Source organism: Phyllostomus hastatus, unplaced genomic scaffold (assembly GCF_019186645.2).
Source record: "Phyllostomus hastatus isolate PE091 unplaced genomic scaffold, TTU_PhHast_1.1 phas_scaffold_114, whole genome shotgun sequence".
NCBI classification, from domain to species: Eukaryota; Metazoa; Chordata; class Mammalia; order Chiroptera; family Phyllostomidae; genus Phyllostomus; species Phyllostomus hastatus.
The window spans coordinates 2,311,697-2,323,730 of record NW_025334006.1 but is presented as its reverse complement, the minus strand read 5'-3'; the positions used below and the strand labels follow the sequence as shown (position 1 = coordinate 2,323,730).

General features: G+C 47.0%; 1 protein-coding gene across 1 annotated transcript in view; it reads right to left on the bottom strand.

The window, feature by feature from the left end:
* The window catches only part of ZC3HAV1 (zinc finger CCCH-type containing, antiviral 1), a 60,128-nt gene that overhangs the window by 44,569 nt on the left and 3,525 nt on the right, over window positions 1-12,034 (bottom strand). The gene's annotated exons all lie outside the window — the stretch shown is intronic.

Below are 12,034 nucleotides of genomic sequence, written 5' to 3'. Positions count from 1 at the left end.
AATGTTAGATCTTGGCTCTCCGGAGTGTGGTAGGAGAACCAGCAGAACCATCATTACCTGAGAGCTTGTCAGAAATTTAGAATCTCCTCTCCTGGCTGGTGTGGCTCAGTAGACTGAGCGCCCGGCCTGCGAACCAAGAGGTTGCTGGTTCGATTCCTAGTCCGGGCACATGCCTGGCTTGTGGGGCCAAGTCCCTAGTAGCGGGCGCATGAGAGGCAGCCACATGTTGGTGTTTCTGTCCCTCTCTTTCTCCCTCCCTTCCCTTCAGTCTCAAAATAAATAAACAAAATCTTTAGAAAAGAAAAGAAATTTAGAATCTCCAGCCTTACCCCACTCTTGCTGAATCAAAACCCACCTTTTAACAACATCCCCAAATGATGTAATCACATTAAAGTCCAAGAGGCACTGATTTAAAATATTTTACTTATTTTTTAAAATATTCCTTTATATATGTTTAGAGAGAGGGGAAAGGAAGGAGAGAGGGAGAGAAACATCAGTGTGTGGTTGTGTCTCACATGACTCCTACGGAGACCAGGCCCACGACCCAGGCATGTGCCCTGATTGGGAATTGAACCGGCAACCTTTGGTTCACAGGCCAGCACTCCATCCACTGAGCCACACCAGCCAGGGCCAAGAGTCACTGATTTAGATCACTGAGAAGTCCAGAGAGCACTGATGTCTTCATCAGACAGAGTCTGAGAGTTGTCAGTGTCCGCATAACATACTCATTCCACGTTTTAACAGAAATACGCCATCTAAAGTATTGCCAAAGTCCTCAGATTTATGATTTTAAGTTATTCATATGATGAAATATTCATATTTTCTACTTTGCACAATGACTATCAAATGGTCAAGTGGCGGCCAGATTTTCACTATACAAACAGTGTGGCTACAACTACCTTTGTACAAATAAACTTTCTCTCTGTCCGCTCTTTTCCTGGGCGTTCTCCCCAAAGGGCATGATTATTTTCTCGGCAGCCTGTGTTTCTCCAGAAAACATACCCATGTGAGAGTGTGATTACTCCCCTATAAGCACATTAATGTTGAGTTTTATTATTTTGCTTCTTCAGTAGGTATGAAATACTTGTATTTTTAATTTGCACTTAAATAAGTAAATCTCTCCCTTTGTTTATCTTGTTCCATTTTCGTTATTGAGAATTAAAATCTTTCTTTTCATAGTTCTTTCATCTCCTAAATATCAAACCTTTATACCTTACCAGTATTACTTTTTGGTTGTTAGTAGTAAAGGGAAATGCAACTGACTTTGCGAAATTATCTCATTGAAATTGATCATTTGTTTTTAAATGTAAACATCTAAATATTAACCTTTTAAAAGTCATTTATTCACACTCTGCTGGCTGTGTGGAAGGCATTTCTGAGGCCCCGCCCCCGGAACTGCCTTCAGATCCAACTGCAGAGCCTCCGGAGAAAAACCACAGAATCTGCCACCTTGAATCCTCACCAGGCCTCCCACGCACCCTGCTTCCCGCAGGGTCAAGGGCAGCTGGTCAGGCTCTGCCAACAGCTCTATCCCAGCCGTTCTCTCCCGAGGCCCCAGCTTTTCGTGTTCTTGGCACTCCCTGATAAGACTGACCTCCTTGTCTGCTGGCTTTTGGGTTCTGCCCTTCCAGATAACTGCTCCTCCCAGCAGCCCCCACCACCCAGAGCCCTCAGCAGCTGGGCTAAGACTCCACCTTATCGCTCCCCTGAGCCCCATGGGAGCGGGGATCTGAAGAGAACCTACAGCTGGGAGAGCCAAGGCTACGTATGGCACCTCTCCTGTGGTCAAATGAGGGTCACAGAAGAGGACCCAGCCCTCTCCAGGTCCCAGAGAGATGCAGCTCTGGTCATACCTGTGCCTGTCCTGTCCTAACTGAAGAGCGGGGCATTTCCAAGGTCCCTGAAGTCAACATTTCCTCTAAATAACCAAAGGCGGTCAGTCAGGCAGCCTAATGAGGGTCCCTCTGCCTGAATGCAAAGGAGGAGGCTCCCGCTCCCCGCCCCCGAGGAACGCGCCACACTGGCTGGGGCCTCGCTGCTTGCTCAGCTGAGGGCCCAGTTTCACTTCTCATTTCCCCTCTCCGAGCTGCTGGCTCCTCTAGGTTCTGCAACACTCACACCTTGAACCCTGCCTCAGTCTGCAACATCTGTGTCTCCCCGCAGTTTCTGACCTGCAGCCCCCCTCCATGGGGGACCCTGCTCTGTTTCCCCACATTCCTTAGACTTCTCCCAACTTCTCAGCAGCTTTATCTTTGCCCTAAGTTCAGCATATTGATCAGCCGGGAGTGGGAGTTGCAGTTTGTGCTCACCTATTTGGGAGAAGACCAGAAGTACAGAAACTAACATTTATTACGCATTTACTAAGGGACAGGAACTTGGCGTCTGTCATTTTAATTGAGTCGTCGCAACAATCCTGTGAGGTAACAGTTCACTTTTCACTTTGGGAAACCGAGGCTGGAGCAAACAAGAATTCAAAGGTGACTCAAATAAAAGGAAGATCTGATAACTGAACCCAGGTTTCAAAATGCAAACAAAAAAAAACGCATCTGGAAAAACAGAAACAGACATCTGAAACTTTTCCAAATCAGAAAGAAAAAAAAAAAAGCCATTCTGGATTACTTAAACCATTGTTCCCGGGACTAAAGGGAACACCGAGAGCAGAGTCCAAGGGGAGAGGATGCCTGCAAACCATGTAAACAGTGTCGTGGGGACACCGTACGTGGTGGACACTCCTCCTTGTGGCTGGCGATGAGCTGACGCCTCCGTGTCTGGGTTTAAGGTGGCAGAAGCTTCCTTTCCACTTTCTTCTGATCACTTTGTCCCAGCCCCAGCTCCCTAGTACTGGCTAGGAGGCTTAGGCCAAGAAATGGTGTGACATTCTCCAGGGGCTACTTGGGCTTCTCTAAGCCGCTGGCTCTCAAAAGGAGGCCCCTGGGTGGGTATCGCCTGGGAGGCTGTAGGAAATGCAAATTCCCAGGCTGCACCCCAGACCTGGCAGGTGCGTCCCAAACTTTTGTCCACATCAGAATTCTCCAGAGGGTTTGTAAGAACACGGATTGCTAGACGCCCCCTCCCAGTTTCTGATCAGTCAGTGCCGGGGAGGGGCTGGGAATCTGCATTTCTAACCAGCTCCTGGGACATGCTGAGGCTGCGGGTCCATTTAAGTACTAGGTTCAAGGTTCCCTTCTCCAACAAAGGACAACAGCACCGCAGAAGGTTGGCTTGTGGCCACGGGACCTCCCACCTTCTACAACAGTCAACAGCTCACCTACGAGCCACTGGGAACTGTCCAGGGAAAAAGAAGTGTTTGCAGAATATACTGCCTGCACTCGGAGCAGATAAACTCCAGTCCAAACAGCAGGAGCTGGGATAGAAGATAGCTTTTAAAAACAACAAAGACGGCCTTGGAAGAGGCAGACTTGTCTCTCTTGCAGGAATCTCAGGCCAGAAGCTTAAACACGAATGACCTTTTCCCTTGGCTCTCCCAGCCACAGAACAAAATGTTATTCTAACTCTGGCAATACATCCTCCCCCACCTAGGATGGGGCCTAGGCTGGGGACGGTTGTCATCCCTGGCTACAACTAGTAATCAAGCGGGGGTGGGGGTGGACCAAAACCTGGCCACGTACTGAAACTGACGAGCTCCCAGAGGACTGCGCGGCAGCCTCACAGACTCAGAGACCTAAAGTAACCACAGTGGACCGTCTGAAGTTACAACTTCCTAACAAAAGATGAGTCACAGTGGGTGGTCATGTCCTTGGGTGTTTTTTTCCCTAACAAAGGTCAATCTTGACCTTAACTGAGCCTGTCGGTGTTTTTTTGTTTGTTTGTTTTTTTGTTTTGGGGTGGGGTTTTTTTTTTTGGCATTACAATGCCTGGTAACATATCTTTGCAATATCAAAATAAATTTCCTTTTTCCGAGTCCCTCAAAGTACAACCACCACACCAGAGCTGAGACACAAATCATCCTCTCACTGTCACTATCATCATCGTGGTCATTGTTAACTGTTAATTCTGCTGCCCCCACCTCTGCAAACATGTGTCTGTTGGAGTTTTCATCCAATCCCAGAGTTCCCCGCTTTGCTTTCACTCCCCTCCCTAATCTATCACCAATAGATTTCATGTAGCCCCTTCTGCCTCCTCTTTTGATTGTAATGTATGAAATTAGTCGCAAAAATGCCATTTTCTGGAGCATTCTTCTCAGTCTCTTGAGATTTTGCTTCTCAGCCACTGCCATCAGTTTGGCTCCAATAAATTCAAAAATTCCCCACAGGTTTGAAGGTTTCTTCTACTGACAGGAGTATTTAGAACCACCTAAGTCTGGGTCACACCCGCAGAGACTGGCTTAGCTCGACCAGAGGGAACCAAGGTGACTGGGCTGTGCACTCCTCCGATCAGACTCTAGGCTGGGTTCCCGAACCAGCCGTCACCTCTGAGCTGCTGCACTTCGCAGGCCGGCCAACACAGCGGTCAACACAGCACCGCCCTCTCTGCCCAGCCAGACTGACAGGAAACAGGAAAAAGACAATAACCGAAGGGAAAGCCTTGTTTTTTGATAATAATTTGTGTCAGAGTACTCCTTCCCTTCTCTCTCTCTCCACACTTTGCTTCCCAGGACCATACTGAGGGGGAGGGGGTTGACAAAAACAAAGGCAGCTAATTTGCACAGAAAACAGGAAACAGCTCATCATGACGTAAGTCAGGTGAGAAAGGAACCAGGATGTGTGAAAACTGAAATCGAGAGACCGCTGGTCTAAAGAATCAAACGTCATCAGCGAAAAATCCTAATGGAGTATTTATTTCAAAGCCGTGATGTTCCCGGCCTCCGTGTTTGTACTTCTGATGTTCAAGATTAAATTGCCACGTTACTACAGGCAGGGTTGATTCAATGAATCTGGAACCCGCAGTAAGACGGGAGAGACCAGAGCAGGCCAGGAGAGAGGCACAGGAGCAGGGGAAGAAGAACAGGGTGAAGGGGGGGGCTGGAGTTGAAGAACTGGACCTGCCGTAACCACAACTGTAGCACCAGGAACACACCAGGTGCAGAGAACGCAGCTGACTGCCGCAACATGGAGAGCGCAGGGTGCAGGCCTGCTGGAGCTGCTGGCAGCTGGAGGCCACCTGCAGACAAGAATGCAGCTGGGAGGCTGCAAGGCTCGGGGCAGCAGAGGGGAAGGGGACAGGCCCACCGAGGATGGGAGAGGTGGGTGCCTTCTCCAGGAACTGCACACTCTCGCGTGGTACCAAGGTGGCAGCGCTGATGCCACCCAACAATCGTCTGTCACTGCGTCTGTCACTCCTCAGTCTTCACTTGTTTCTCCAGTCCCCTAAATTAGTAGTTCCCTAACTTTGCTGCCCACGGGAACCACCTAGGGACTTAAGGGAAATCCCAAGGCCCAAGTCATACATACATACCTCTTACCCATTCGATCAGAATGTCTAGGGAGTGGGAGCCACACATGAGTGTTTTCTAAAGATTTTGCAAGTGACTCTAATAAGCAGCAAAAGTTTCGGAGCTATCCGCATCAGGACAGAGAAAAAAACGTAGGAAGCGAGACAAGTGAAGAGCAGGGCATGGTGGCGGCACTGCCGAAACCTGGATGATTAGATAAAGCAGGACAGACAGGGCTCCCCTCCTCACACGTGCCCCGTTGCCCCGGGCCAAACTTCCCACCACAAATCCCCTTGGAAGTTAAGAAGAAGAACATTAGAATAACAGTGTTCGAGGATTCCTTTAGTGAGAAAGGAAGGGGCAAAAGCTTCTAGAATAGTTTACTGTTTGTACTCAAGAAATATTTCTCTCTCTTTTTTCTTTTCTTTCTTTCTTTCTTTCTTTTTGGCACGCACAGCACAACAAATTTTAATGTCCCCGCTTTGGTGTAGGGCTAGGGGAGGTAAAATTATCCACTTTGGGACACACCCCAAAGGTGGTCTGGCATTTTGGTACAGAAAATTTGGTCCGATCTCTCACTGGCTGAGAACACCAAAAGGCACATAAAGTTGGCTCAGCTGCTCTGGGCTGGGGCGGAAGGTGAGCAGGAAGGTGGTCTGGGAAAGGTGGGCAGCTACAGGGTGGGCTCAAGTTCTTGTGGACAGAGGCAGTTGGTCCCAGGTGGATGCTGGGGCAGCCAAGGGCCGCTCGAGGCTCAGGTGGAGTAGAGGCCACCATCGGTGGCCTACGTCTGCCCGGTCCACAGCTCGGCGCTCTGCAACCACAGCTGGATCTCCCTCTGGGCCCCGGAGGGGATGACATTCCTAGACACGGAAGCTGACGTCTCCTCGACTGCTGCCCGGGGCAGTCACAGCTGAGTCATGGTGTCCTATCAGGGCTCTTCTTGAGGTGCAGACCACACTGGGGGCCTTCCCAGACTTGAAGCACCTTCATCTCCTCCAGCCTGAAGCCCCTTCTCTCAAAATGCAGAATCACATGCCCAACAAGCCTCCAGGGCCACCAGGGTCTGCTCCTGGGTCCAGGAAGACCCTCTAGAGCTGGGGCTCATGAGCAGGCTGGGCTCTGGGGCCGGACGGCCACACGAGAAATATTTCTTGATGGGGTGACTGGTATGTCCACTGTTTTCTGTATATCTTGCAATTCTATTACATATAAGTAACGAATAGGTCGCCCTAACCTTGGAGAAAACAGTTCTTCCCTCACCACTGTTCATTCTGCACTAAAGAATCCATTTCTCTCTTATTCCTCCAAGCCATGCCTCTGCCCTCTGCCCTCTGCCCTCTGCCAGGGGGTGCTGCTCCTCATGTGCTGTTTCTCAAAGGGTGGGTCCTAAGCCTCTGCGAAGGAATCCTTAGGTGGATGGTTAAAACGCAGACTCCGGGCCCCACCCAACTGCTGCTGCACCAAGAAGTCTGACCTGTGACTTGGGAATCCGCATTTTCCTAAGTTGCCCCCAGGTGATGCTGATACACAGCCACGAGCCAGGAAGTACTGCTTCAGCACTGGGGGCCACCCAAGGTTGCTCCGCCAGCCAGCGTGTGGGAGAAAACGTTGCAACTCTTTATATTTATTTCCTATCTAAAAGAGTAAAAAAGTCATTGCCCGAATTGACAGCAGTGGAGGGAATTAACTGGTTAATTTAGAAGGGGCCCAAGAGAACCTGTCGGATGGATAGAAATTTCCTTTATCTTGATGGTGGTACGTACATGGTGTATCCACCATTTGTGGAGACTCTTCAACTGTACGTGGGCACATTTTATTGTGTAAATCACACCTCAGTAAGGTTGATTTTAAAGTTATTTTTAAAGGTAAAAGCATTATCAAATATTCAATATACAAATTAAAAGTTATATACATTATATTATTAAATAAGTATTCACGTAATCAGAGTACACAATCAAAATTTCCTGTTAGTCCTGACCGGTATAGCTCAGTTGCTCGGGCACCATCCTGTACATCGAAAGGTCACCAGTTCAATTCCTGGCCAGGGCACATGCGTGGGTTGTAGGTTTGATCCCCGGTGGCGGTGTGGACAAGAGGCAACTGATCACTGCTTCTCTCCCTCTCTTTTGCCCTCCCTTCCCCTCTCTCTAAAAATAAACAAAAATAAAATCTTTTTTAAAAATTTCCACTACTGACAGACAAGGAATCAAAATGTTTGTAAATTACTTGCTAGATGACCTCCCAGTTGGTCTGAAATGTACTGAAATCGCTCCTCAGTGGGTAAGTGTTAAAGGATCATAAAACGGGGCTCTACTCTCTCCTCCCAGAGTTCAGCTCCCCTGCTCCAACTTGGTTAAACTGATTTCTCACTGGACCTGAAATCCTAAGTGCTTCCGGATTCTTTTACTCCTTTTCCATCCTCATCCTGGGGCCATAAGTAGCCTATAGGGAAAGGTCACAGATACCTGTCTGGACAGAACTGTGGTCAGACGCAGTAAGCAAACTGGAACCCTTTTACAGAAGGAAAACAAATCTACCCTCATTTTAAATATTTAATCTTGCTGTCTCTATATTATGTAAAAAGTCAGATGCTTATTTGTCACTAAGATTTTATCATGATTCACAGTATCACTTCTAATGTCGTGGTTTCTTAAGATCAATGTCTGCAGAAAGCTGCAGAAAATGAGTCAAATTCGATCAAATCAAAATAAAAGTGAAAGCAAATCTAAAAAAAGAATAAAAAGTTCCAAATGGTTCTTATGGGGTACACACCTCTTTGCGCTTTGATGTCTCAGAAAACAGCCTGTCTCCAAGGCCATCACCCTGACAACACGACCGCGCAGACAGAGCACAGTCCCTAACAGAAGGAACTCCCAGGAAGACAGACGCCTTCTGGGTAAACACACCCACATAAACGATGCACAACGTGCTAAAGTAAACGGCAAACCCGGAAAACACTACGCTAAGTGAAAGAAGCCCAACACAATGCAATACACTTTGTATGACTCCATTTACAGGAAACATCCAGAATAGGCCAACCACAAGCAGACGTCATCAGAGGTTACCATGGGCTGGGGAGGGGCAATGAGGGGGGCCTGCTGATGGGGAGGGCCTTCTCTCTGGGGAGAGGGAAATGTTCTGCAACGAGGCAACGGTGAGGGTTGCACAACACCACGAATGTACTCAGTGCCACTGAACTGTACACACTCTACAATGGTAAGAAATAAAAATAAAGAAAAGTTATTACAGACAAACAGAGCGCTAAGATGGCAAAAAAGGCCAACCGCAAATAAGCAACAACTAAAAATGAGACACCAAGCAAGACAAACTTTAAAAACAAGCATCATGACTTAAATGTTCAACGCATCATGGTTTGTTACAGTAAAACAACTGAAAACGATCTGTACTTTAATAATGTGAAAATTGGTACGTAAATTGTGTGTATTCCTACAAAGGAAAGCCACACATGGGAAGGCACCACAGCAGTCCCTCTCCCAAAAGCTGTGGAGCTGAGGCAAGACAAAATAGAGATCCATGCACCAAGTATCTAAATACTTTAATTAATCAAGCTAAGAAATGGTTCAATACCATACGTTCTCGCTTCCTATTTTTTTAAGAGATTTCATTTATTTTTTTTTAAACAATGGTTTTTTTTAAGATTTTATTTATTTATTTTCAGAGAGCAAAGGGAGGGGGAGAGAGAGAGAGAGAGAGGGAGAGTGTGGGGGAGAGAGAGAGAGACATCAATGTGTGGTTGCTGGGGGCCATGGCCTGCAACCTAGGCATGTGCCCTGACTGGGAATCGAACCTGCGACGCTTGGTTCGCAGCCCACGTTCAATCCACTGAGCTATGCCAGCCAGGGCGAGATTTCATTTATTTTTAGAGAGAGGAGAAGGGAGGGAGAAAGACAGGGAAAGAAATATCGATGTGAAAGAAAAACATCCATTGGTTGCTTCTCATACACGCCCCAACCGGGGACCCAACCCGAATGTGCCCTGACCGGGGATCGAACTGGCAAACTTTGTCTTTGCCAGACGACACCCACCCAACTGAGACACCCACCCAACTGAGCCACACGGCTCAGGGGTCTCTCTTCCTATCTTGACAGACAGGCTTCCATAAGGACCTGGAAGGCCAAGTTGGAATTTAGAATTTCCAGACTCCTCAGAGTTCTACGGTAGGACATACCAGCATAAAGAACATTCCGCCCAGGCCCCCAGCTCCAGCCCTCCAGTTTTCTTCCCAACCCAGGTGACACACTGCTCACGTCACCACACAGAGGCAATGGACATGCCAGCCAAATTCCTTCCACGTGTACTAAGACCTGGGGAAGAAGTCCATAGGGGATCCAGAGGTAGCCTTGGGAATTCCAAGGTCACGGGCTCAATTCTAGATCAGGGTACCTGTTTACGTTGCAATCCCTGGCCGGGGCATGTACAGAGGCAACTAATAAAATGCTTCTCTCTCACATCAATGTTTCGCTCCTTCTCTCTCTCACGCCCTTCCCCTTTCTCTAAAATCAGTAAGCATGTCTTCAGGCAAGGATAAAAAAATTAAAACATGAAACACTAGGGTGATCCGCAATCCCACTTCTGGGTATATTCCAACAGGAAATGAAATCATTATCCCCGAGAGGTGTCCGCAGTCCCGCGCTCACTGCCGCATTATCCACTGTACCCAGCACGTGGAAACTGCTGAAGTACCCGTCGACAGACGAAAGGAACAAGAAAATGTGGTATATATGTATAAAATGGAATATTTTTACAAATGCTGCCATTAATGGCAACATGTATGAACCTAAAGACATTATGCTAAGTGAAATAAGCCAGTTACAGAAAGACAAATACTACATCATCTCCCTTAAACACGGAGTCTAATGAAAAGCCAAACTCACAGAAGAGAGGAGCCTTGCCAGGAATGGGGGGAGGGATGTTGGTGAAAGGGTACAAACTTTGTTGTAAGTGGATGAGGCTTGAGGATCTAAGGTGCAGGATGGCGACTATGGTTAATAATGATGTACACTTGAAATTGAATGAGAGAATTGATCTTAAGCATTCTCACCATCAAAAAGTGGGGAGGGCCCTGGCTGGTGTGGCTCAGTGGATTGAGTGCCGACCTAAGAACCAAAAACTCGCTGGTTCAATTCCTGGTCAGGACACATGCCTGAGTTGCGGGCCAGGTCCTCAGCTGGGGGTGCGTGAGAACCAACCAGCTGATATTTCTCTGGCACACTCATGTTTCTCTCCCTGTCTTTCTCCCTCCTCCTCTCTCTAAAAATAAATAAATAAAGTCTTTAAAACAAAAAAAGATACCATGTTATACTCTTCAGATTGGCATAAATCAGAGAAGTCTAATGATACCAAGTGCTTGTTGGCCACAAAATGGGGGGCCCTGGGACTCTCAAACATGAAAGTAGAAATTGGCACAACCACCGTTAATAGTAATTTGTTATAATCTGGAAAAGTTGGAGCTGCGCAACCATCCGACTCAGCGATTTCGTTTCCTAACGGCACGCCCCGAGAGGTTCTTGCCAGGAGCACCAAGTAATGGGTGTACTCTTGGCGGCACGGTCGGTTGGAACAAAAACTTGGAAATACCCCAAATGCTTATTATTAGAGGAACAGGTACTGAATCATGGTAAAAAAAAATTATATGATGAAATACTACACAGCTGTTAAAAGTTAATCATTAGACTCTGGTGACAACATGAATAAGATGTCCAAAACCTAACATTGAGTGAAAATTCTAAAATATGTAAAACAGTACTGCGTTTTGCATATGGGTATAATAAACATGTAAGTGAGGAAATTATAAAATTACGGAAAGGCAGGATACACACCCAAATCATGACTGAGGTTGCTTCTGGGAAGAAAGGGGAGTTAAGACCAGGGAAGAGAAAAAAATAATAACCTTAGGCCCATTATGGCTCTCCACTTTATTTTAGAAAGTAAGAAACAGAAATGAAAAATGTAAACACTGCTTATTTCTGGAAAGGTGAGTTATGAGCTTATTACATTAATATAACTTGTTGCGTTATATACTCAGAATAGATATACTCTATTGTCGGTTATATTATTCTTTGCACTTTGGGGAGGGGCTTGGGGGGTCAATTTATGAATGAGTCAACGAATCCTCTCCCCATCGACCTACCCCCACCCAGAGCTTCAGTGAACCACAGGGGAAAGGCACGCAAACAGGAAAGAACACAGAGGAAACAGCCATGTTAGCAGAAACCACGAAGCTGGTCGAAGACACACAACCTGCTTTAAGCAGAGATCACGCTTGCAAAAAAAGTAACTTGAATTCATGAAAGATTACACTTTACACGGCCATTTGACCACATAAGTAGGTCATTAAGAAGTTAGGCAGATCTAGGTTCAACACCAACTCTGCCAGCTACCTGTGATGTGGCCTTCAGTAAATTTCTCAACAGCTCTGGGCCTGAGTTTCCTTACATTAAGATGGGGCTTGCAACACCTGCACCTCAAGAATCATGGTCAAGACTAACTCGGATCCCTTCTCTAAGTGCTTATCAGAGCGCTTGGTGTACACAGTTATTGATTCAGTGATGGGTATTGTATGTGTCAGAACTGGGATTAGAACTCCACCCATGGGCCTCTATTTCAGCAAAGAGATCA